A 22,575-nucleotide genomic window follows, 5' to 3' on the forward strand; every position below is an offset into this window, starting at 1 on the left:
GAAGAACAGAATTTTCAAGTCACCTTGTAGCGCACCTGAAGTTAACGCTAACTATAGGTTAAGTTATGTTCCAAAAATCATGTTTGTTGTATCATGAGGCTTTTTTATTCCAAAAATGCTCCTCTAAAAATTGTTCTTAAATAGTAGTGCCCTCTACACGTGTTTCACCAAATCTATTGGCGCATCAGGAGGGATTTATAACAGAAAATTGAATTCAAATTCATTGATTAGATATAAACATGCCTACTGATTAAATATTTGCATTCATCTAGATAGCTTGGTCCATGTTTAGATTCCAAATTAGTTTGAAATTAGAGTGGTCTTGGTAACATGTGTGTTTGCCCTGTGCTGTTTTACCCCAATAGGAGTTTCTTTAAAGTCTTTCGATTGAGACTTGAGAGCTTCTGAAAATCGTCCTCTTTCCTGAAACAAGGAAGGCCAAATTTCCAGACAAGCCTAGACTCTTTGATATTACTATGGTGGTGACTTCATGGATCATAAAAGTACGATATTTTTATGTCACATTTGTATTCTTGCTTAATACAAGTGATTTCTACACAAAGATTAGCGCCTATATTACAACTGGCTCCCTCTAGCAGTATTGCTGTAGGATAATTCAATAAAACTTAGGACCGGAACCCCTAAAGCAATATTCTACTTAAGAATAGACATGTTCTGTCTCAGACTGGAGATGTTTGATTTTGACTCAGACTGGGAACCTTCGAGTGTGCTCCAGCAGGATGGCATCCTAGCCAGGATGTTGCTGTTTGCCCATCTCCTTGTGTTGGTGGCACATAAGCATATGCTTCCCTGCTTCTGCCCGACTCAGCATTTTCCATGGTCCTTGAGTACCAAATGGAGGATTTGTTCCTGGGCTTGGCATAGTTTTGTGGTTCCCAGAACTACCACGGCAGCAGCGTGGTCATGCCACTACAAAAGACGGTCATTTCATCTGTATCCCTTTTTCGCCTGTTTTGCCTTTCTCAGCGCCAGCCTTCTGGTGTCTCTGCTTTCTCTCTGTGTCTCTCCACGCTACCAATGGCTTTGTGGTGTACTACGGCTCTGCCCATCGAGGACACCTCTATGTCAGAGGCTCGTCTCTGCGTAGGATTCTTCCTCTTCCATTTAAGGTTCCAAGACCCTTTATTCTCAACGCCATACTTCAAAGGGGGGGTGTTGCTTTTCATCAGTTGCTGAGTTCAAGGGGATTCCAACATTACCTTGCGTCAATGATATAAAAGCAATGTCAGTATTTGTTGGATGCAAAATAGAAGTAACATCAGTCTCTTCTATTCCCATACATGCGGTGCGAAGGCATCATGAAGTAAGACACAGACAACAGATTCTATGTTCAAACAGAATTGCTTTATTAACACAAATGTCAGGATGGATGAAGGCCTTAATTGCCCTAAATTAAGGTGGGCTTTCCCAACTTGAATAAAGCTAAGGAAAGTCTGAGTCAAAAAGATCAGCTTAAAATCCTCTCTGTGTCCAAAACCTATCTTTGCACTCACAACTAAACCTAAACAGTGCGTAGGAATGTCAGCAATTAAAGAAATGGTGATTGAAATAAAGTTCTGAGCTCCTTCCAGCTACTGGCTTACTTTTCAGCTCCCCTTCCCCAAGTTCAAGGAAGTTCTACAAAAGTCTTGGGGTTCCCTTTCCCAAGTTCAAATAACATAGTTCCAAAGAAAAGGGTCTTGAGGTTCCGTCCTTAAGACAGCACCAAAGTTCAGTAAGTCTCAGGTGTTCCTTCCCCAAGACTTCAGCGTGCCAATTTATGCTCAATGTACAAAACAGCATCAGATCAACTTGACACTCCTTCTGGATTTGATTAACAGTTCAATAAAATTACTCCTTGGTTTACTTCAACAATGTCTTTGACTTTCATACATGAGGGTTCCCTGGTCTAGGCACCGTTGTCAGACCACACAGTCCACCCACTACACGTCGTGCAACACAGAACCCTAGGCTTCTGTATCTGCCCCTGTATGAAGGATCACACTCTTGGCTTCATATGAAGGATTCACCCTCACTTGGCTTCTCTTGGTCAACCTCCTGGCTTTACCACAATTTGTCACATATCCTTTGCCAGTCTTTGGCCTTGCCACACTGTTTTCATGCACAAAGTTCATTTTGCTGTGGTTTTATTTCTTCCCCACCTTTCTTTCAGGTTCTTTCGCAATCTTTCACACTTTCTCTCTTATCTCTTGCTTTGCTTTCAAATGGGCAATTTCAAATTCATCTGTCATCAGGTCGTAACTGTGCCCATAAAGTTTTCATTCGGTGCGGTATTCAATATTAGTGATCGTTCACTTTTGCTGCTTCACTTTCCTCACAACCCCTGGCTTTGGGTTTGTTTCATTGTGTGCATACCATTCTGTCCATTCGGCATTCGGCTCACTTACAAACAGCCCCCCAGGAGTCTTCCAGTTTCAAGTGACTTTCGCCTTCACTCACGAGTCCCTGGTGTTCCCTCCAGGTGGCTGCGCTATTCAATTTCTACTCAGCCTGCTGGGTTTCCTTTAACCGCAAGCCCTGCTCACACTTTGGATGCTCCTCTGTTCCCACAAGCAGCTCTGCTTCTCTTCTGCAGATGCTGGTGGCTACTCTGTTTCCTATTCTTTGCCAGCAGCTCCGGCTGCGCCTCCCTGACCACTGAGGCTCCCACACAGGTGGATTTCTTACGGTCCGCCTGGTCACCACAGTTCCTTGGGGTCGTCGTCCTGGCTCTCCTGCAGGAACCACCACAGCTGCTCCCTTGCAAACAGGACCCCCTGCTGGTCTCTCAGCTGCCGGTCTCCTCCCACCTTATACAGCTGCCACCACATGACAGATTGCAGGTGTGAGTTATCAATTGAGATTCCCTGACTGCAATTAGAGGAGAGCCTGGGACATGCCTGACCTTTTCAATACTCTGCAGGCCTCTTCCATGACTCAGTACGTGGGTGGTGAAATTACTTACTTGTGTTCACTACTCCTAGTCACCTCTTCCTCGTCCCAGTACTGTAATTGGTTGAATGAGGGAAAATGAGGGGAGATGGTTTCCCAGTACTGTAGTAGGTTGAATGGTGGAAAATGAGGGGAGGTGGGTTACAATAGCCCATAAGCCTTCTCTTCTTCATCCTCTTACTGATACTTCTATATCGATAATATCTTCTGGTGTTTTCTTGGTCGTGGGACAGGGATAGCAATACCCCATAACTGCATCTGTTATTGAGGGTACTTCCTGAAATGGAAACGAGGGACATTGCGTCTCACCCAAGGGCATCTCATCCCCAACCTCCAACGGCCCTCTACCCAGGTGATCCTCCATGACTTCTCCTCCCCAGGGTCAGGATCCATAAGTTAATGCCTTTCCCTGGCCTTTCCCTGGCCACCTGAGAAGAGGACCCAAGTGGAGTAGAATTGAGGATGGCCAAATGTTTCTCACTGCGGACAGAGTATTCTTCATAAGGAGTTCCTTGTAGGAATGGGAGTCCTTGTCCCCTAGAGGGGAGTCACTCCCAGTGAGGTCCCGCTTTCCCTTACACCCAGGGAAGGTCTTGCTTAGCAGGCTCACCTTCCTATCCTCAAAGGGGATGGCTCCCCCTGGGTAGAAGGGACGAATTGTCCAGATTCAACACGCTCAGTACATTATGGTACTGCCAGACAGCACAGGCTGGCATCCAAGTATTTTTGGCTATCAACATCACACTTCATGATTGAGTTGTAGGTTGTTTCATGAATAGAGTATGTCTCCATACCAAGAAATGATGGCTGGAAGAGTGCATCAGGGAACCTGAAGCTCTCATTGCCAATAGTGATCTCCTGACTATCATGCAGTTCGTAGCTCTTCTTCAGTGAAGATGAAGAGGCAGTCATGACCATTTCCTGCTTAAAGTCCAGAGTAACATGGCAAAGCTTCTCTTTGAGGTCACGCACAATTTCTCTTTCATTTGTAGTTGTGTGGCTGTAGACTCGCTCAGTCAAGATCTTCATGACATAGACTGTCAGATCATGACCATCCAAGTCAAGATGCAGGCCAGCATGAGGAAGAGCATAGTCTTCATAGGCTGGCACTGTGTGGATGATCTCATCACCAGAATCCATCACAATGCTAGTGGTAGGCCCAGAGGCATACAGGGACAGCACAGCCTGGATGGCATCATATGTGGCTGGAGTGTTGAGGATCTCAAACATGATCTGTGTCATCTTTTCTCCATTGGCTTTTGGGTCCAGGGGATCTCCTGTAAGAAGCACAGAATGTTCTTCTGGAGCAAAATGGAGTTTGTTGTGAAAGGCATGGTACCAGATCTTCTCCATATCATTCCAGTTGGTGATAATACTGTGTTCAATGGGGTACTTCAGGGTCTGCATATCTCTCGTTGCACTGAACTTCATCACCAATTAAGCTGTATTTCTGGCTCATGCCAGCCATTAAGCCCTGAAATCGTAGGTGAACCACAATGAATGGGAAGACAGCAGGAGTGCATCATTTTCAGCAAAGCCAGCCTTACACATACCAGATCCATTTGTGACAATGAGTGCAGCATCTTCCATGTTGGTCTGTAAAAATATATATCTTTTTGGTTAGTAGCTCTGGGGAGATGTGGAAAAAGCTCCTTGGTTGGTCACAAGGCTGGTGGGAAATCTCAGAGCAACTGCATGTATCTTCATGTTTGGCACCTGGTGTCCCTGTACCTAGCTTTTTCATATAGCTAAGACTATATATGCATCTTGAATACACTGGAGAGGTGCGCCTGAGCTGAGTAAGCAAGCCATAACTTGGTCCACACACCCGCGTTAGAAGATTTTTCTGTGCCCAGGCAAAACTGTCAATGCTTATGCAGTGCATATGTCAACCAGGATTAGAGATGATCAATAGATAAAGAAATTCCTGGGAACCTCTTGCTGCAACAACTGTTGGAGGCAGCGGCAACAATCCGAAACTTTGAAAATGCACAGCTTCAAAATTATAGAAAGAATATTGGCAAAGGCTTGTAAAAAAGAACAATTGATTTTCTGGATGGCGGTGTGCAGTTTTATCGTGACATTGCTTCAGCTATACTGACCCACAAAAGACACCTGGGAAGGGTTTTTGAGGTGCTCCAAGCAAGGAAGAAAATATAACGTTGGACCTTTCCTTTTGGCCTCTAACCCAGACATCAAGATTGGATAGTTACCGTGGCATGTTTAGAGGAGTATAGGGTCCTACTCATGGCCAGAAATTAAGAGAATGTAGAGATCAATGGAGACAGTACAATACAGATCCTTCATCACCTTCCTCTTCCTCTGTACAGCAAATTCAAAATGATTTGTCTCCAATGTTGAAGATTGAGGTGAGAGGAGGAGCTAATCCATTCAAATCTCCCCCTTCAATTGTCTTTTAGCTTCTGGTGTTGTCTGCTCAGTTTAACTATGCGTACTCCATGACACAACTGTAGATGTTAGTCAACATTAGTTTCTATGGATTGTAAAAGAGGTGCAGGTGTGCAAATTATACAGTTTTCATGAAGCAAATAAATATAGTTGGGGAGGTCACTAGAGTTAACCGTCCCTAATGGGAACCAAATTGGGATCTCATATGGGCAACCAGGTACACCCCATGCATGTTATATTGTTTTTCCTTAGATACGAATTACAATTTTGAAGTTCTCACTGATGGAGATTGATGTGGGATATGTCCAAAGTTGTGTTTTTCCATAGGAATGTTATATCACAGAGAAAAGGCGGTTGTTCCACATTTGCAGGTTTGGGTTTTTGAATGCAGGGACTTTATGGGAGAAAGGATGAGGTGGGAAATGGATGGGCTATTATGGAGCATGCCATAGGTGAAGGAGAATTTTACTCAGCTTTATTCCAATGGAAAGAGGGGTAAGTGGAAGAGGGTGGGTGTGAAGAGAATGTACATACATTGGTATGTGCCCTTGCTACAGTTTGTTCTTTTCAATTGTTACTTTATTCTTTGTACATGCATACATATAGTTGTGGTACCAACAAGGATCACTAGAAGGTCTAGTCACTCATTTTCATTTTTTGATGCTATATTATCCATGTATGGTCACTTTACATGAGGGGACTTAATACCCCTCACAGAATAACCTGTCTGAGAATTCAAACTTATGCAACCATAGATTGATCTGTTACAGGAGACATGCCTCCTCCATACTGACAGACTTAAAATTCCATCTCAAGAATACCCTCACCAATTCTTTGCTTGTGCCTGTCATAAGGGAGCAAGGGTGACCATACTCCTTGGGAAGGATCTTCATTTTACAGTGGATACAGATATTGCTGAACTTGAGGGCTCTTATATTTTTATAAAAGGGAGGGTGAAGGACGTGGTAATGTCTATACTGTCTGGATAGTCGACAAATCAATGCCAACTCTACTTTCTTTGGCTTTGCTTGAAACGTTCAATGGGAAAAGGGCATTATTTTAGCTGGCTGGTCATTAATCCAGAACTAGAAAGATCAAATACCAGGCTGCCTAGATCGGAGGGTGCGATGTTAAGTCCAAAATTAACTCTATATGACTGGTGGATTGGTTGAAGGTGATCAACCTGTATGAACAGGATTTCTCCTTCTATACCCATTCATACCACACATAATCACATATTGACACGATTTTCCTCTTTCAATGTTTAGCGTCGACTGTTATGAAGGATTCTAATTGGCAAACACACGTCGTCCAAACATCGTCGTCTGCCTATAGATATCTCTGTGGTAGACAAGAGGAGAAGGAAGAAGAAATAACTATTTGTTGACAGACCCAGTTCGTTGGAGGACAATGTCAGAAAACTTCTCTCATTGCAGAAAATAACCCTGATGACACTTCTTCGAGTGGGAAATTCATACAACTTTCATTTAAGGCTCAACATTTCTGGATGTTCGCTGAAAGTCTGTGCCTATATATATATGTAATTTAGGGGCTTATGAAGCGCAAACCTAGCTGGGGGAAATAGGCCACTGTATAATGGGGACACAGCCAGGGATTATAAACAGGGTACAGGGGTCGCAGAGGGGCTGGGGTGGGTGATGGAGGCAGGGGAGGTGGGAACTCCAGATGGGAAAAAGGGTTGAGAGGAAAAATCAGTGATTGGTGAGATGTTTAGCGAGTAACAAACTCTTCACATTCTTCCTGAATTGTAGGATGGAGGAGGCCAGTCTTATCTGTGTTGGTAAATTGAATTGAAAATGCCGGTGACTGATCTCCAGAGGCAGAATAAGAAAAACAGCCCCTGGTGCTTCAGAGGAAATTGTTGGCAGCTAAGGTCCTACTTAATACTTAAAAACCTTATCTAAAAGACGTGTTTTGTTAAAGCCCAGACAATGCTTTATGAGCAGGGCTCAAAATGCAGAATGTTATTTGCGCCTCTTTGCTCTAATAATGGGAACGTTTGCTATTTATATAGGCAACAACTTTATATTCATGGAATGGAGCGATGGACAGATGAATACAAAATATGCTTGTTCACGGATGATGTTCTGCCATCTCTAACAAACCCTGAAATCACACGGCGGCATTTTGTTGAGGAAATTCACACAGGTTCTAAATCAATGGGATTCAAAGAAAATGGGCCTCATTACGACCAAGGCGGAGGACCATAGTGCTATTAGCACCATGGTCCATGCCGGTGTCCGCCATGGCGGAATGGGGAATTACCACCCCATTCCGAGGTTGGTGGGGCGGTAATTCCCCATGCCACCATGGCCCTTCCCCATTCCCATTTTTGCCCCATAGCGCTCAATGGGAATGGGGAAGGCGCTAATAACTGTACCGCAAAATGCGGTACCGTTATTATCACCAAAGTCCCTTTGCGGGTCCCTACTTTACCGGCTGGAAAAACCAGCCGTTAAGGTCGGGTCCCGCAAAGGGACCTCGTAATCAGGCGTTAAGGGTTTAACGGCGCTGACACCTTTTACAGTGCCGTTAAACCCTTAACGCCAGGGTCGTAATGAGGCCCAATATATCTAAACCATATTTATAAAATCTAACACTCTCTGGACAGCATATGGGAAGCTTAGAATCTCAGGTACCACTGTGATGGGCAAATACATCTTTAAAAAATACAAGGGCCTACCTAATGGGCACATTTCCCCACTTATGTCTTGCTAACTACTGCTGAGCAGATCCGGCACAATGTACATCAATGGAAAAATATCTACACAAGATGGATGGAGGGAATAACTAGATCTATGTGATCACTGCGAATATTTTACTGCGAATTACAAAAATGTTGAATTTCGTTTTTTTATCACTCCATAAAAAAAATAATATTCACCCTGTGCATCCAAACATACGCAAAACCTTGAACCAAAGAACCACAAACACCTCTACATCACTTCTACGAAACTCATCATAAATATGTGGAGGAGACCCCCACAGCCCGTACCTCCCTCCACATGTATAGTTTACTTTACCCCACCCCTACATATATATGGGGTGAAGTTGGGATGTCAAAATGTGGCATTTTTGCATTTGCAGTTAATATATGCGCAGTGATGGACTGATACCCAATACTCTCCCTATTTCCTTGATTCAAATAATATCCTCGTAAAGCTTGATTTTTTGACCCTGTCCGTCCAGTAAAATAGAAATGGGTCACTCTGACAGTGCTCTAGGTCGACCCTGTGGAGTGAAATTTGGAGAGTTTGGAACAAATAGAATATCTGAGATAAGATGTTAATTTTAATGATGGTTATTCAATATCAGTCCATCACTGCGCATACATTTACTATGAATGCAAAAATGTCGAATTTTGACATCCCAATTTCACCACCTATATATGTGGGCGGTGGGGTAAAGTAAATAATTCATTAAGAGGGGCACAGTGGGAGGCTGCAGGGGTCTCTCCAAAAATATATATGGGGTCAAAAGGGGGAACCGTAATTCAACATTTTTGTAATTTGCAGTAAAATATTCACAGTGATCACATAGATCAAGTATTTGTGCCCAGACCCAAATCAATATTGCAAGATTGTAAGAATAATGGGTAAATGGTTGCAGACTGTCTCTGAAAAGCCATAGACATTCATGGAGCAGGCAGTGGGCAGTTCCTATATCTGGACACAACCATGTCGCCCATGACATAATATGGCAAAAGATCTACATATCAATTCCATTACCAAACAAACCTTTTTAATGGGGTACCTTGGAGGCAGGAAAAACAACATCAACTCTTTTTCTTATGAAAGAAAAGTGGGCAGAAATTTAAAGCGTTCACACACTTGTCGTTGAAATATCTGAGCGGGTGGGTGACTGGTAACAAAGTTCACACATTTAAAGGGATGTACAATTTAATTACGTGTGAGCATGTATTGAAGAATTGTGAGGTTGACCTACACCAGCATTATGTGGACAAGACTGTTATAGACCCTAGGGAGTTTGTTGAGGCTGCCAACAGGTTTATAAGTCATTGAGCCCAGAAAAAGTTCTCAGGCAAGCACATCTAAACCGGAAGAGAAATCTTCGGACAAAAAAGTTATCAAGGATGGGAAGGACAGAGGTGCGACCCACTCCTCTTTGAAGTCGGGTCCCCAAAAGAATGAAGGGAAAACCCAAAACTGTAGTTCAGCCGCACACACCGAAATGAAGAGCACAGGCACCCCTAACACTGGGAAACCTACGTTCTCACCACCCAAAGGTTGTTTCGTGTGTAAGGAGCTGGACCATAGGAAAGGTGATCTCAAGCAGGCACCTGGTGACTGGTGGACTCATAGAAGAGGCCATCATTAGTGTGGGCCTCCTAGAGGAGGACTTCCCACGAGGCCAAGGAGTGGCCGAATGTGGATTGATTACACGGAGTGGGAACGGTACCGGGTCTCCAGAAGAGATCCCAGTTCCCAATAATACTATACCCCATTTAGAACAAGTGTATATCAATGGGCACAAAACTCCTGTGGTCGGAGACACTGCGGCTAGCCTCACTGCTATCACCCAGCAGTGGGGACAGCCAGGCCAGTATATTAATGGTCCTGATGGTAGTGTCAGTCGGTTTGATGGAAAGAGTAAGTGTCCCTTGGCGATAGTAGAGTTCAGCTGGCGAGGTGAAACGATCCAGCACTGTTTAGCAGTGAAAGACACCATCTCTGTCCCATGTCTGTTGGGTAATTATCTTCCTGACCCCGAGATAGTTGTGCAGCTACCCGATAGAGGGCCAAAGAGGTCACCAGATTGAACACTCTCAGAGCCTTAGGGCCTTGAGTGCTTCTGGAGGGCTTGTTGAGGGACCGGTGTGGCCGGTCAGGGGCGTGGGAGACACATAAAATCTGGGGGGGACAGGGGACATCTTGGAGACTTTGCTTCATTTATTTATTGTGTTTTAGTCAAAGAACTCAACTTTATACAATATTAGAATTGAAATAGCAGTACGTATTAAATTCCAAATATCACTGTATAAAACAAGAGAAAAGAAGAAAAGAAAATAGAAGAAAATTAAAGGATGCAGCAGCAAAGAACATGTCTTTGTATGTTGCATTTCTGGATTTTTCATCTGACTATGAGCTCATGGTAAGAGAGAGGAAATAACAATTACTTCCAGTGGGCCACATCTAGGATGCCAGCTTGTTAAGAGGCAGATCACCTTTAAGTGGACTCTTGCCAAATAAAGGAGTTGAAGCCGTTTGTACCAACTGCAAGTTGCTACTTTTTTGTGTGGGGCAAGGAGGCATGTGTGTCTCTTGGAATGGAAAGATGGGGGTTTCAAAGAAAGAGGAAATCTTGTTTGTACCTCTGAGTAAGCCCTGTTATGGGAGTAGAGGGACCAGGTGTGTGATGTTGCTGCTTTGACTGTCCTCTGGGGGTGTGGGGGGGTACAGCAAACAAAGAGGATGAGCGATTGCAAGCCCACCCCCTTTTTAGCACTCCCCAGGTCCACGGCCGGATGTGTTGAACCCGGGGGATGCCTAGTAGGTGGGGTGTATGTGGACCCAGGGGGGTGGCCAGAGGGGCAGCCCGCTATGTGGGCTGCCCCTCTAGCGCCCCTGCGAGGGCCAGGCTCGCCTCTCACGATGAGCCTGATCCCTCTTATTCCATCTCATGCTGGCTTCAGAGCCTAGCCTTTCTTTGCCTTTGTTATTCTGAATGCTGAGCTGGACTCAATTCCTTTCTCGTTTAACATTTGCTGCAAAGCCTGATCTATTTCATTATCTCATATGTTACTAGGATGGCAGAGCATGGGTCCTCTGCCCTGTTACATTATTCAAAGAGCCCCTCTGGTCTTTCTTTGCCTCTCCCTTGTCTCACTGCTTGCTTGCTTATTACATACCTCCTTGCTTGAACACTCAACATATTCTCCCTAACACAGCAATGGCAGCTGCAATCTGTCTTAACTTCTATTTGTTCCGTGTCTTCAATTGGCCCCTTATTTCCGCTTTTCTGTCTGGAGGGGAAAGGCATTTGCCAGTCACTGCCATGATGGTTCTACCTGGCCATGAGAGGGCAACAGCTAGCCAATATTGGAAGGACACGGGCATATTATACCAGAGGCTGGCAACTGCCTTCCTAATGCCTACACAAGAGACACAACTCTTGCCTTTGTTTCTAACAGTAATTCAGTGGATGAAGAAACGCAAGAACACACATATTGCTGATAAATGAAGGGGATGATGTCACACTTGGTTAAGACATTTTGATCACGCCAGGAGCTAATTTCCAGCTGCAATTAAGCGATTACCTTTTAGACTTCTGGCTTTAAATAACATTAGTATCACATGGAAAGCACAGAGGTTGCTCAACAGGGTTCTTGGAGCACGAGGGGTACCCTACTCGTGGGCATGGATGATTGGAGGGCATTCCTGCCCTGGTTTGGAGCCTGGCCCCTACAGCCATGATGGGGGCATGGGCCTATTACTTTTGGTTGTACGTACCCTTTGAGGGTGGGCAGGCATTGCCTCCTGCTTTAGCCCACTAACAGCTCTGCTTTGCAACTTTATCACACATACCTGTCAGGTGGTATATAACTCAATGCTACAAATGTTATCAGCATCAGAAATCTGGAATCCTTTGCCACATCAACTAGGGTACAGGCTTGCCACCTGAGACTTACCCATGTCTGAGTCGACATCTGTCGCCCTGTGGGGAAGACACACACAGAAAGAGCAGGGCACAGTGCCCTTGTGGGTTTTTCACACTTCTTCCTCGGGGTGGGCACAATTCACTCCGCAGAGAAAGTGGCACATGCTGGGCAACATTCTCCCACTTTGACAATGTCACTCAAAGAGCGAAATTGGCCATTTGAAATACCTCAGTCGACTTATTATTGCGCAATCCACACTGATGGGTTTAAGCACATGCTTAACGCGAGATGGCAATTAAGGGCATTTGCCAACGCACTCAAGAAGCACAGGACACCCTCTTACCAGCGACATGCCATGCTCACTCATTCTGATCACGAATTGGCATTTATTCTGGGTCAATGTTAAATGTATTTATTTATTTATTACATGTAGCATTACGCAAAACCCCCAAGCATCAAGGCGCAAAGTAAACTGCATGGAGTGGACCACTTCCATTGGCACAGTTTTTCGCCACAAAATGGAAGATTTTAGCTTAAAAGGCAGGTGAAATCACATTGCTTTTCCACTTTGGAAGAGTGTAAATACCTTGCGCAATTATCGATTGCTGGCGGAATTGACAATAGCTTCCTCTGGACTCCGCCCGCTTTTACCAGGTTTCATTTCCAAGCAGATCCCAAAGGAATCCCTTTCCTTATTTCCAGCATGAGAATCCGTAAGGTTGCATTTGTCTGGTGGAGCGGGAAATACACGGGGTCCTGGTGTGTCCGCTTGGCTCCCGAACTCCACCCAGAAAATGCACGAAAATCTGGCCAATTAGAAAAAGCGACAGTAATAGTGTTTTCCACCACTTTTTCTGAACCAATTGACGTGGAAAATGCTGTGTTGAATCGGAAGCTGAATACATTCTCTCTGCCTATTATCCCACCGGAAGATTAAGCCAGGTGCTGAAACACAGGTGTTACATATTCCTGTGCACAATCTGCATTTGGAGAATTAACTAACTGAGCTACCTTACAAATTATATCTCCTCTGGGGCTTTACCGTCTTAACCCCTTAACTGCCATGGGAATTTCCCCCCAGGGCCAAGGCCTTTTCTCGGCTAAAGATGGCTCCTTTTTTCCCACATGTAGGCAGTCGTAACGCCACCCAGGAATCCTAGTTTGCTCTAGGGGGGTGAGAGAAAATAACCAAAAAGGAGAACATTTGCGGTTTTTTCAGAAAAGGCCAAAGAAATGTTGTACAAAGAAGCCTGTGGTGTTTTCCTTGTAAGAGCTAGGAACAAATGGTTCCTGTGCTGGATTTGCAGTTTTCCAGGCTTTCAAGAACAGATTGAGTGGAAAATAACAATTTCCGCACATTTCACTCTGGTCACCTACCAAAACACGCAGCCAACAACACATGGCCTACCTTCCCGCGTTCCCACAGGTTTCCCGACGAAACCGGTACCTCACATGTGTGAGTGCACCTAGCTGGGTGCAAAGGGAAAAGCCTAAAACACTAGTAACCCCAAGTCTTTCGCACAGCAGATTTTCAGGAATCTTGCTCATGTGGACAACCTACAGATTTGGTCCTAGGGTGTCGAAGCCACGAAGGAAAACAGGGAACCCCATGCATTTCCGAAAGGAAGACACCCGTGGGAATCCACAGAGGTCTGACTTGCGCAAATCACCCCATAATTTTTGACCCACAATCCCTGACAAAGTCTGAAATTTAGTGCAAAAAACACAATTTTCACTTTGTCTGGGATTGTGGGTCATAAATTCTCAGGCGATTCGCACAAGTCAGACCTCTGTGTATTCCCACGGGTGTCTTCTTTTCAGATATGCATGGGGTACCCTGTTTTCCTTCGTGGCTTCCACACCCTAGGCCCAAATCTGTAGGTTGTCTCCCCAAACCCTTAGGGGGTTACCAGTGGTTTAGCCTTTTCCCTTTGTGCCCAGGTGGTGCACCCACACATGTGAGGTACCGTTTACATCGGGACACCTGTGGAAATGCGGGAAGGTAGGACATGTGGTGTTGGCGGCGTGTTTCGTGGGTGGTAAGAGGGAAATGTCTGAAAATTGCAGTTTTTTCACCAAATTTCAGTCTTTGCCAGGGATTGTGGGTAATACATTCTGGGGTGATTCACGTAAGTCAGACCTCTGTGGATTCCCACGGGTGTCCTCTTTTTGGAAATGCATGGGGTTCCCTGTTTTCCTTGGTGGCTTGGACACCCTAGGCCCAAATCTGTATGTTGTCCACATGAAAAGAATCTGCTCTGCCGAAAGGCTTGGGGTTACCAGTGGGTTAGCCTTTTCCCTTTGTGTCCAGGTAGGTGCACCCACACATGTGAGGTACCGTTTTCGTCGGGACACCTGTGGGAACGCAGGATGGTTGGACATGTGTTGTTGGCGGCGTGTTTCAGTGGGTGGCCAGAGTGAAATGTCTGAAAATTGTGTTTTCTTTCCACCAAATTTCAGAGACATTTCCCTCTGCCCACCCACTCAAAACACGCAGCCAACAACAGATGTCCTACCTTCCCACGTTCCCACAGGTGTCCCAACAAAAATGGTACCTCACATGTGTGGATGTACCTACCTCGGTGCAAAGGGAAAAGGCTAACCAACTGATAACCCCAAGCCTTTCGGCAAAGCAGATTTTGCTTATGTGGAGTACCTACAGATTTGGGGGTAGGGTGTCAAAGCCACCAAGGAAAACAGAGAACCCCATGCATTTCTGAAAGAAGACACCCGTGGGCACCCCCTTTCCACTAAAAACATCCATGGTGGTTTAGTGACCCCCCACACCCACCCAAAACAAGTTATTTTCTTTATTTTTGTTTTGCCTCTTTCCTAGAGGCAGATTGTGCTAGCAATCCGCCCCAGGGAGGGCTACATGAGAGTCCCCCCATCCATTTGGGGTGGGGGGAGAGGGCCACCCCCCTTTCCACTGAAAACATCCATGGTGGTTCAGTGGCCCCCCAAACCCACCCAAAACAAGTTATAATTTGTTTATTTTGTCCCTTTCCTAGGGGCAGATGGGCACATGTGGGTGGCCAGCTGCCCCCCGGGGGGGGGCAAAACACACTGCCCCAGGTTTGGGGGTGGCTCTGCCAATATTTGCAGTGGCCTCCCCCAACCACAAATGGATGCGGGCATCTCATGTACCCCTTCCTAGGGGCAGAAATCTGCCACCAGGGAGGGCTACATAAGGTGCCCCCTCATCCACTTAGGGTGGGGGGAGGGCCACCCCCCTTTCAAACACAAAACAATCCTGGTGGTCTAGTGGGCCCTTCCGAAACCCCACCCAAACAAGTTATAATATATATATATTTGTTTTGCCCTTCCCTAGGGGCAGATGGGCACATGTGTGTGCCATCTGCCCCCGGGGGGGTCAAAACGTACTTCCCCAGGCTTCAGAGGAGTGGCTCTGAAAAATATTTGCAGTGGCCCTCCCCCCTCACCCCAAATGGATGCAGGGCATCTCATGTACCTCTTCATAGGGGCAGAAATCTGCCCCCAGGGAGGGCTACATAAGGTGCCGCCCATCCACTTAGGGTGGGGGGGAGAGGGCCACCCCCCTTGCAAAAATCCCTGTTGGCTAGTGGTCCCACCCACACCCACCCAACCCAAAACTACGTTTTTAAAAAAATATTCTTTTTTTTGTTTGCCCGCTTCCCTGGGGGCAGATGATCACCCATCTGCCCACAGGGTATCGCCCCCATGCTTTGGGGTCGAGGGGGGAGAGGGAAGCTTACATAGTAAGCAGCCCCTCCCCCCACTGCAAAAACAGATCCCTGCACGACACACCAAACACATATTCTGGGGGGGATAAATGACATTACATCCCCCCCACTTAAAATTGTGGGGGGGGTTTGTCCCCCCTGTCCCCCCCATGTCCTACGCCCATGTGGCCGGTGGCGCATGGTCCAGTTCTGCACACTTCTGAGTCGCCTTCTACTGTGGGAGAGTGGTCAGTAGCCACCGAGGACCCTATTTTGGTAGAAGGGAACTCAGTGACTTCAGAGTTGCCTGGTGCAGTGCAGGAACCTGAGTTGGAGGACCAGGTGACCTGAAATCTGAAGGGCCTGTCCAAGCTGGATGAGTTTGCATCAGCTGGGGGCCCAGATCAGACTGACTTCTTTAGAGCCCAGAAAGAGTGTACCGCTCTGGTGGGCCTGCGGAAGCATCTCAGAGTAGCAAGCTAGGGGCATGGCCCCTGGACTGTTCAAAGTATACTGAGAAGATGGACTCCTATTCAGTCAGCCAAAAGACTCCTTGTTAGGACACCAGCAGGTTGGTGATTTCCCAATGCAACAGAAAGTTCCTTTTGGATTTGGCACACCAAATTCTTTTAGCGAGTCATTTGGTAATGACTAAGACATTGGACCTGTTGTCTGCACACTTTTACTGACCGCAGTTTGGTGTAAAAGTTAAGGAATTTTTCCGCTCATGCCTGACATTTCATCCTTCTGGCAAGTCAGGTGGTGCCACAAAGGCCCCCTTATTTCCACTAGCCATGGTTGGGTGGCCTTTAGAGAGAATAGGCATGGATATTGTGGTTCCTTTGGATCCTCAAACCAGCTCAGGGAACAGATACATCTTGGTGAGGTAGACCACGCCACAAGGTACCCCAAGGCTGTCCTTCTAAGGAGCATCAAAGCTCCTGTGGTTGCGAAGGCTCTGATTGAGATATTCTCCCATGTTGGTTTCCCCAAGGAAGTCATTTCTGACAAGGGATCAAACTTCATATCAGCGTATATGAAGGCTATGTGGGAAGAGTGTGGAGTCAACTACCGGTTCTCTATATCCTTCCATCCACAGATGAATGGGCTTGTTGAGCGTTCAACAAGACCATGAAAGGCATGATTGATGGCTTGGTCTTCCAAGAAATTGGGATATTCTCCTGCCATGCCTTCGGTTCGCCTACAGGGAGGTGCCACAGAACGGAATAGGGTTTGTCCCCTTTGAGTTTCTGTTTGGACACCTTGTACAAGGTCCCCACAGTCTAGTGAAAGAGGGATGTGGTGAACTATGTACTTGGCCTTTGATGTAGAATGACAAAGTACATGGAACAGTCAACGAAAAACCTTAAGGCCAGTCAGGAGCTGATGAAGCACTGGCACGACCAGATGTCCACAGTGACAGTCTATTCTCCAGGCCGGTGCCTCTGGATTATAGATCCTGTCAAACCCAGTGCTCTTCACGACAAGTGGACCAGGCCTTATAGTGTGCTGGAAAAAATCAGTCAGGTAAAATATCTCATTGACGTGAAAGGACCTAAACAGATGTGCAGGGTCTTTCACGTTAGCTGGCTAAAACCTCATTGCAGCTGGGATGACTTGGTCATGGCGTTAGTGACAGATGGAGAGACTGAAGAGAAGACTGGTCCCCTCCCAGACCTCCTGCACACTTAAGCCACAGATGGTTCAGTTGAAGGTGTCAACCTTGCAACAGACCTGTCAGAACAGCAACTGACAGACTCTGGCCATTTACCGGCACAGTTTTCCGGTCTGTTTTCTCTGACTACAGGTCAGAACTGGACTAAAGGCCACCGGCCATGCAGGTCCCTTCAACAAGCCCTCCGGAAGCACTCTAGGCTCTAAGGCTCTGAGAGTGTTCAATCTGGTGACCTCTTTGACTCATGATGTGGACCCTGGAGACAGTAAGCCAGTGAAGAGCGGAGTTTCACTGAATGTGCGAGACGGTCAGGGACACCATCAGGGAGGACGTTTCCAAGATGCTGTCCCTTGGAATGATAGAGCCATCCCACAGCACCTGGGCTTGCCAAGTGGTATTGGTCCCTAAAAAGACCAGTAGTAGGAAGACTGAAGTCTGCTTTTGTGTGGACTACAGGGGGCTCAATTCTGTCACAAAGACAGATGCTCACCTCATTCCTCGGGCAGAGAAGCTCATTGACAAGCTCAGCGCTGCCAAGTACATGAGTACCTTTGACCTCACAGCAGGGTACTGAAAGGTCGGCTTGACAGACGGAGCGAGAGAGAGAGGTCAGCATTCTCAACCCCAGAGGGTCATTATCAGTTCACTGTGATGTCCTTCAATTTGAAGAATTCCCCTACCACTTTTCAGAGGATGGTTAACCAGGTTTTTTCTGGACTGGAAACTTCAGTGTTGCATATTTAGACAAAATTGTGGTGTTCAGCCACAACTGGGGAGATCACTTATCCCACCTGAAACAAGTGCTTCAGGCGCTACAGAATGCAGGTCTGACTATTAATGCCACAAAGTGCCAAATAGCGAAGGGCACAGTGCCTTTCCTAGGCCACATGGGCGGTGGCGGTAAGAAACAACCCCTAAAAGCGAATGTACAGGCTGTGAAAGATTGGGACATCTCCACCACACAGACAGAAGTGAGAGCCTTTCTAGGTCTCACCGAGTATTACCAGTCGTTTATCAAGGTATATGGTACCATTGCCATGCCCCTGAATGATGTAACTTCAGAGAAAATGCCAAAGAAGGTAACTTGGTCTCCCGCCTGTCAAACCTCCTTTGAGGATTTAAAGATGGATTGTGCAGGGCCCCATTTCTGAAAGTGCAAGACTATGGTGAGGAGTTCATTATCCAGACAGACACCTGTGATTTTGGGATTGGAGCAGTGTTAGCGCAGACTGAAATATCAAGGGGTAGAGCAACCTGTCGCCTACTTTAGCAAGTGATAAACAAAAAGGAAAAGGAACTGGGAGGTCGTTGAAAAAGAGGCTTACACGGTCATGTGGGCAGTAAAGAAGATGAAACCCTACATCTTTGGGTCACACTTTACTATCCAAACAGAACAGCGGCCTCTATAATGATTAATGGCCATGCAAGGGGAGAACCCTTCGCTTTTACGTTGGGCCATATCCCTACAGGGATTAGATATGGACATCCAGCAGGCTGCCAGCATGGAAATGCAGATGGCCTTAGCCGGCACTTTTGCCTAGATGACGAACCAGACCCTTAGTAGGTTGATGGTTCACATGTTGAGGCTGGGGGACATGTGAGGAATTTGACCATCCGCACAGCGGGTGTGCGCTCACCTGGGCTTTTTGACATTTTTAATTTAATGGAATGATGGTAGACCAACTACAAGAAAGTGTGTGGAGCTAATCCACACACATTTTCATTGCTCACAGCATGACAAACGCATATACCCATGTACTCTGGGTGGACTCAGCCTACAGGCACAGTCCCCCCTGTCATGGGTAGTTGGGATATGACACCCAGGGGTACACGATGCATCTACAGAAGGGGGAGGATCAAACCTTCCCCCTGCCATGGCAAGCCTAATTAACTAAGGCTACATGGATCTGCCCTGCTCTTGTGTTGGGCCCTGCAGCTGGTGGCAGAGATTTGCATACTAATAAGAGGTTTATTCAAACAGGTCCACATGGGGCCTGCCTGCAGAGGATAAAGAAGACAGGAAACCCCAACAATCGTTCATATGCAACTGTGTCAACCTGAAGCCAGCTCCCACCCTCAGTAGTGATGGCAGTGAACTGTCAAGTCTGGGACTGCATGTTTACAGTAGTTCACCCCACGAGGGGACCCCATTCATCAAGTATGAGAATGTGGTTTGCAGGAGCCAGAGAGTCTGGTCTCACCGCAGCTTCAAGGGAGACCTGCCGCTTTAATCAGGAACCACAGATAAATCCATTAACCAGAGAGACTCTTTGATCCACAACAGACAGGAAGATGGGTGGGATTTAGTACCACATGTTTTCACCCCTTTCCCTTTCCTGTTGGACAGTACTCTGGTTATGACGTCATGCATACAGGAGATTGTTGGTGGGGACCCCAGAATTGGTTGATTGAGGTAGGCTTAGCCTACACCAATCCATGTGGCCCATTTGGCTTTTAAAGAAGGCTAAGCCCCTCTTTTGGCAGATCATCTGAAGACTTCACAAGGAGTAGCAAGAAGAACTCTTCATTAGACCCTGGTTGAAGGTACAGTCTGCCTTACATCTTCCGCCAGTGCAGGAAGGCTTGAACTTTCAAAGAGGGAAGCAAGATCCCTCCCCTAAATATCTGCCAGGGAACAGAGGGAGATCCAGAAGGCCCCTCCGGCAGCTCCAGAACAGGTACCCAGCCAGCACACAGTGTGCTCTGCTAGGCTCTGCAGCAAGCTTCCTGAGTAAGAAGTGCCAGAAGGTCTCTGAACCCGAAACCAAGGACAAGGCAGCTGCCTGCAACACACTCCTCAGCTTTGTCCATCCACCTTAAAGGACAACAACAGCCCAGTAAAGAAGATCTGGGAAGTGCCTCGACAAGCATCTACCGATGTCCGTCTTAAAGGACATTTTTGAGCCAGTCGTGTCCCTTGAGCTGCAACTGACTGCAACACTGTTGTCAAGCCACAGTCACTTAAAGTCATCTGAGCCATCTCTCCCAGTGCTACAGAACCGCAGATCAGCACTGATACAATGATTCATGACCCTGAGTCGCTGTGTAATCCAGCCTGCAGTCATTCGTCCAGCTTCGCTTGCCAAACCGTCCTGCTGCCTGATACCCACAGCTGAATCCCATCTTGGACTCTCACAGAAGCCTTCAATGTGCCCTGAAGCCAACTCAACCCTGTCGAGCACCAAGTACACCTACAACACAAGGTACATTGTGGTTCTGTCCCCATGGTCCTTCCCGGAAGGCCCCTAGAGACATGTTAACACCCATGCCTGCCTTTGTGCTGAAGCTCAGTAATCATTAACTATTGTGGTTATTAACCATACCGACTACGCACCTGTCAGTATCCAGGCTGCATCCCTTTTCCTTCTTTGAAACTGTCTGTCCTCTGCATTCCTTTGTAGGGTGATTTGTATTTCTTAATGTTACTAGAACTTTCTGTGGTGATATAAATAAAGTAGATATTTTTATACAACCTTGACGGGACAGTCCCTTTTATCATTGGGTAATAATTGTATATTCGCTGTGTTGCAACTAACCAAAGATCCACAACCTTTCGGAGATAAGCCTGCCATTCGGTCCAGCTCAAAAATTGGACAAGAAGGTTTATAATTTACGTGTGTTTCCAATCTGTTCAGACCTTTTCTGGTGTACTAGAGGAGATATTTTCTGGTGTACTAGAGGTGTGGGGTTGATTGATGGTTTAGAAACTGATATTCATCCCTGGACCACGGGTGCCCCAGACGTGCATTCGTCACATATGAGGAGGTTACAAGATCATAGACATGCTTATGAGGACCTCTCGAAGTTCAGGTAGTGGAAAAGGCAGTAGGAGTAGACAGGGACTGTTTGTTTCTGGAGAATGGGGACATGTGGTTGATGGGTTAGGTTGTAAGGAACAGGAACCAGGATGAGTGGACCTGTGAACGAAGCTCAGACAGGCGATCAAACCCTTAACATTCCCCTCACGGCAAGAGATATTAGTGTAAGGGGGACATCTGTAAGGGATATGAAAATCACCAGCCACAATAACTTCTTTTTTTCATTTTCTTTTTCTTCTAGTGCCATTGTTGGCTCTGAAATGTGGGTCAGTTTCTTCTTGAACTCGCAGGGGGAGCCTGTCTCAAGGGGCGAGGCACCTAAATTCACCTGGTCAATAACATACAGCAGTGACATGGAAGATTTAAACTTCCACAGCAATTTGGGGAAGGGTTCAGGACTCCTCCAAGATGGTGGATATCAACGAAAAGATGGTGACATTCAATCTGAAGATAGACTGGAGTCGGAGTGACTCTGTGGATATTTAGAGGCAGGGCCGGTATGTTAGAACCATAGCTGAAACTCCTGGGGCTACAAAACAAGCAAAAGCCTGTGGATTGGCACAATCAGACTGGTAATGTGAAACTCTCTAGTATTATAGCCTCTTGATAATGATAATAATGTTTCATGATTTGCCAAAGCACTATACATCAAACATATGTACGTACAATTATCATGGAATCGAATTTGGTACTCATTTATCGATCTCGGAAGGATAAAAAACTGATTTTGCCATGTCCTGATTCCATCCTACGACCTGCAGAGCACACGCAGTTTGTAGCAGTGACCGCTCAACCCGCTGGGATATCTTAACGGCTAATAGAGGTAGTATTCTAGACTGCAGCTTCCCCCTGTATTACAGTTCTGTAATCCATCCAAAGCAGCCCCCATCCAGCCCTCCACAAGCACCTCAGTGCCATGTCCGACGGTGCTCATGACCTTAGTGGGAGTGTGTAGCTCCTCACTGTGGACCACAACTCTCCCCAGCCCCCAGTCCATGGCCAACACCTTCCACCTAGGGATTGTGGAACACACAGCCAGTCCACCACTTTGGAGGAGTTTCACCATGGGGAACTCTATCAATACCACCTTAAATCTGCTTGGTCTCCGGAACTCCTATGGAAGCTGTTCCCTGACAAGTGCTCCAGGGAGTTATCCTGGGATGGCTCCAGGCATAGCAGAACTTCAGTCTGTGTGCCCCTCAGCCTGAGAAATACACTGTTGCGTGACATGCAGACTGTGAAACACAATTTGCAGACACATGGCAAGAAGGAGCTGCACACTTGTCTCGGCTCCAGATTCCAGGTCTTCCGGAAAATGGCAGACCCCAAATTAAGCTATCATGTATCCGGAGGTTCCAACACAGAATAAAACGGTGT

General features: G+C 46.4%; 1 pseudogene; it reads right to left on the minus strand.

The window, feature by feature from the left end:
• Nucleotides 1-3,628: 3,628 nt before the first annotated feature.
• LOC138481767 (actin, cytoplasmic 1-like) lies at nt 3,629-4,542 on the minus strand (annotated as a pseudogene).
• Between the last annotated feature and the right edge of the window lie 18,033 nt (nt 4,543-22,575).

The sequence above is a fragment of the Ambystoma mexicanum genome, chromosome 5p (assembly GCF_040938575.1).
Source record: "Ambystoma mexicanum isolate Mex_15411 chromosome 5p, UKY_AmexF1_1, whole genome shotgun sequence".
NCBI classification, from domain to species: Eukaryota; Metazoa; Chordata; class Amphibia; order Caudata; family Ambystomatidae; genus Ambystoma; species Ambystoma mexicanum.